This window comes from Gavialis gangeticus, unplaced genomic scaffold (genome assembly GCF_001723915.1).
Source record: "Gavialis gangeticus isolate Ggan-Ray unplaced genomic scaffold, GavGan_comp1, whole genome shotgun sequence".
NCBI classification, from domain to species: domain Eukaryota; kingdom Metazoa; phylum Chordata; order Crocodylia; family Gavialidae; genus Gavialis; species Gavialis gangeticus.
In genome coordinates this window covers 35,803,573-35,808,771 of record NW_017729027.1, presented here as the reverse complement: position 1 = coordinate 35,808,771, position 5,199 = coordinate 35,803,573, and positions in this window count along the sequence as shown.

Genomic DNA, 5,199 nt, shown 5'->3' with positions numbered 1-5,199 from the left:
TGTTGCCTACTGAGGGGCCAACTCTCCAAACTCAGCTGGACCAACCTGAGGTATGCATAGTGAGCTTAAATTTAGTCCTAGACACACATTCTCTTACTTTTTTAAAACTTATCTATTGGTTGATTGATTTAATATCTTGGGCTGCATGCTCTGTACCTTTGTGTGGGAAAGTAAATGATGCTTTGAGGATGTTATTTGTGAGTTACATTAAACATCTGATACCACAAGCCAAAGTAAGGAAACCCTGGGAGAATCCAATAAGTTAGGCACATTGAACTACTCAGTGTTACGACCCAAGGGGATTACATCCCAATTCTGGTTTTAGAGTAAATAAATTGTGGAATTCCATTCCAAGAGATAGAAACGCCAAGTGTCTGATACTTGCAGTTTGTGAGAACTTCTTTGAGAAAGGCATATTTGTACAGGAAAACACCACAAAATTAATAGAATACAACAATTACACAGTCCTAAACACATCTCATAATCTTGTGAAATCACTAAGTTATAGACATTTTTCCGGTGTTCACCACAGATATATGGAAAGTAATCATTTTGTCTGATGGACTGTCTTGAAATAGTGACATGTGCAAGCAATAAAGCAGTCTAGGGATTACCTGTATTTCTGAATGCTGTTAGTAGAATGTAAACAGGGATTCCATTTAGCTTTTGTACATACTGGCCACTTGTTTTATTCTAGTAATTTAGCCACGCTGCACCACATCAACCCCAAATAATCAGTTTAATTCATTTTAATGTCTGCTGCTAGATGTGTGACATTGGTAAAAGTCAGGCAATTTTAGGTATCTAAATTTGGGTATATGTCTAACTCAGGGTAGCGAATTATAAAAATCTCAGCTTTAATTCTTTGCTTATATTTTTGGTGGGTTGTTTTTTTTTTTGTGAAAAATCCTAAAATGATCAGCTGGACTAGTGTTAAATTAGTTTCCAAAATGCTTCCATTTTCAGGTACTATTATGCACTAGGGGTGTGCGAAGCAGGCCATATTCAATTTGGATTTGGATTCAGCTCAATTCAAGGGCCAGTGATTCAATTCACTGATTCAGATCACTGTCCTGATTCAATTTGGCCAAATCCAAATCTGAAGATTTAAATCCGATTCAGAGAATCAGCGATTCAGTCATAGACACAGCTTTATATGATTTTTTTACATACCTTGAGGTACCAGGCGTGGCTTGTGAATGCTGAGATGGTGGGGAGGATGAAGTGTCCCACAGGAGCCTGGTGGGACCCCCCCCCGTGTGCTTAGCAGTGGACCTGGAAGTGGACTGGAACTACTCCCAGTCCGCTTCCGGGTCTGCCGCCAAGCTTGCGGGGCACTTCCCCCGCGCCCCCCTGACTTGGAGATCAGCGTCCCCAGACCAAGGAGGCACCAGTCACCGAGCTGGGGGGGGAGTCCCCTGTGCTTCTGGTCAACTCCTGGAGTCCACCACTGACCACACTGGGGACCCTCCCATGTTCCCATATGATGCTCCATCTGCCCCACCGTCTTAGCATTCATAAGCCACCTGGTATCTTGAGGTATGTCGAAAAGGCATAGAAAGCTGTGTCTATGTCTGAATTATCAAATCTCTCTGAATGGAAGTGGAGACTTCCAATTCGATTTGGAGAGATTAATGGGTCTCCTGATTTGACTCAGATTTGGGTTTCAGCAGCCGAATCAGGCCAGATCTGCTCCAAATCGAAACAGAGACCAAAGCTTCACACAGCTATAATTCTGAAACCTTTTTTAAGATAACCCATTTTTCAGGACAAAGATATGTTTTTTAAGGTAACTGGGATACAGTAAAGTATCATGGACAGAATAGTTTATTTTATTTTGTAATGATACGTATTGAAAATAAGACACTTAAGGCCAGATTCTATTCCACCTATCAGGTTGGTATGTGGTATTAGGAGCCTAAGTACAATTCTGTTCCATTCTGTTCCAGGTCCTGAAAAAGAAGTAATGCATAAGGTAAGTGCATTTTTTTTTGGATCTTCTCCCCTGATTTTGCTTTGATTTTTTGTGTCTCAGTCTTAAGGATAAGATGATCATGTGTCAGAAATGATACACAGATAGATTTTTCAGGACTTGAACAGGGTGTAATAGAATAGCACTTAGGTATTAAGTCCACTTAGATGCCTAATAGGTAGAACAGAATTTCATCTTTGGTCTCCATATTGATTTGTTTTTATTCTTCCCCAGTAATTCTTCTCCCTACATGTTCATGAAAGTTTTTTTCAGCTGTATTAGAAGTTTAACATAAATAAGATATAGCTTTTTTATATGAAAAGATATCTATAAAAACATTTTTTCTTTTGCTGTAAGAGAGCTGATTCAAACCTCTGTACTTTTGTCTTAAATAGAAAATTCTTTGATTTTAAATATTGTGAATCTGATATATCTTTAAAAACATATGTTGTTGTTGATATTAATTATTACCTGCTGTGGTACCTAAGGCCTCAATATTGGATCAGTGTCCCATTATGTTAGGCATTGTACACATACCTAATAACAAGTAAGCTTTAATTGTGCATTTAGAAGGCTGGTAGCAGAAGAAACCTGCTTCCTTTATCCTCATCCAGGTGTCTAGATCCCGAGAAGTTAATAGCCTTTTCCCCCCTTTTTTCTTTTAGTGCTGTGCTTATGTTCAATGGTTCATTTATCTCATTTGAAGTCTTAGTAATAAGAACCATATAACAAGAAGAGATCTAAACAATTTACTTGCTATAGAAAGAGCTTTAATTGCCATTTTCCCATTTTTGTATAAACGTAGAAAATAACTCCTTAGCATTATACTTTTTTGAGTGAGTTTGCCTAGAAAATCATTCACCTTCTTCATCACAAATGATCACAGGGCTATAACACAGTATATCAAAGCTAACTATTAAGTAATATGGATCTAATTAAAATGTTAATTTTTTTTTTTAATAAAAAGTAATGGAATTTTCATCCAGAGGCAACTGAGAGCAGAATATGGTACAAAGGGTGCTATTAGTGGCGTTTATAGTGCTAGTAGTTGAAACATGTTTATAGCACAGGTCTACTTTTCCTTAAGTAGGCCCTTAACTGAACTACTTACTCAGCAGAAATTTATTGGCTGCCAGTCACTTCTTTGGATTCCTGCCTCAGGTATTTATTTTGATAAAATTAAGTCAAGTAACTTTATCACATTTACTGCCCTATTTTTTTTTCCTTAAAGACTGCCATCCAAGAAATGTATTTATTGAATCATTCTTGGCTTGTCCATATCCTACATTTAAAACTGAGTGTTACAAAGTTGCAAGGAAACTTTTGTGCTTCAAGATAGACATGATGAATTACTGCTGATAAAATACCTTTGTCAGAGGGTGCGTCTACATGTGGAATTAATGTGTCTGAATTTTCTTTGCAGAAAATTCAGGCTCATTAAAGTGATCTGGAACACATGTCTACATGTGCACCCCCATCTGGACCAAACTGCACCAGACAGCAGCAGCCCAGTTTACAGCTGCTCCTGCCCTGCTCTGCCGCCGTGAAGCAGCCTGGGGCTGCCAGATAGTATGGGAGTTGGTCCCACCCCCCATGTGGCCAGGAGAGTTGTCCCCATTCAGATGGGTCCCAATCCCCACATAGACAGGAGACAGCTGCCCCTGCAGCTGGCATAGCTCCCCACACTGAGCATCGGGGCTTAGCCAGTCAGCAGTGGGTCCCCAGCAGACAACTTGCTCCTGGCCAACATCTACACATGCGCTATTGTGCAGTAGCTAATGCACTATTCATCTAATACCTATATTTCCTGGTACTAGCAAACAGCATATTAGCCTGATTTACTACGCAGTAAATCCATGTGTAGATGGTGAAACTTTACTGCCCATTAGCAGTAAAGTCTCTTGTAGACATGCCCAGGATGACACAATATCAGCGTATCCCACCAAGAAAAGGCCTGGCTGTATTTCCACACATCGATATGTGTTGCAAAGTGTAATTAAGACAAAGGATTGCAAAGATAATTTACTTTAAACCTCTTTATAATGTCATTATCTTAAATTGAAAATAACCCAGACCTTAAGTGTTAAGCCATGCAATTGTGTGGGCTGGTAATACTGAAGGTCAAAGTACACATTGAAAGGAGAATAAGGTTCTGAGATCTTTGTTTGAAAAACTTTTTCAAACAAAACTTCTTATTAATGATGGTTATCTTTCTAATTTATACCCTACTATGGAGGTGTTTTATCCAAAGGCTAAATGACTTACTAGAAAGCCAATGGCACAGCTTGGAAATAAAGGTCAGATGTGCTGACTACTATTTAGGATGTGATTACTCTTCAATCATAGTCAGATTGTGGCACCCAAACCAAAAGTTGGCCTTAAACTTATCAGCAGCTGTTCTTTACAGAAAATGTTATCAATGTTGTTGGGGGGTTTTTCTGTGTTCATAGGCTACATGTGTGCCACAAGTGAGATAGACAGCTTCTGTGTGGCATGCCAGCAGGTGAGGGAGACTGTTAGCAGCAAAGCGGCAGATAGGGCAGGAAACAGAAGGCTGAGCAGGAGATTGGGCAGGGAGCACAAAATTGGGAGCAGAAAGCAGAGCAACAAATTGGGCAGGGGCAGGGGATCTCCATGAGGTTGGGAGACAGCTGCCCACCCAGCTGGGACAACTCCTCCCTCTGCTCAGGGTCAGCCCCATCTTCCCTTAGCTGGGCTGGAGCTGCTCACTGAGCTGGGACAGCTCCCCTTCTCTGGGGATCAGGGCTAAGCCCCCATGCCTCCTGCCAGTCCAGGGCTGGCACCCAGGGGAGCTTGGAGCTCCACCTGGCTGCTGCACGGGGCAGAGCAGGGCAGGAACAACCCTGGATGGGCTGCTACTGTCAGGCTCAATTTGCTCCTAATGGGGATGCACATGTAGACAGAAAATTCAGGTGCATCAGTTGCACGTGTAGACATGCCCAGTGTTAACCAATACACTCCAGATTGTTTTTCTTTCGACCTGAAGTGTTTGCTACAATTCACTTAGGCGTGTGCATGTTTTTGTGGCTCCTTCATTATCACTGATTGTTCCTGTGCCTTCTGAGCCACTCAGGACTTCCTTTATGGACTTCCTCCATGTCTCAGCAGTGAATCCTTAGACAGCATTGTTTCTGCAGCGTGACAGAGGCCAGCAGAGTATAGGTTTAAAATTCATTGAGCTATGGGAAGAATGCAATGTAAGCTAG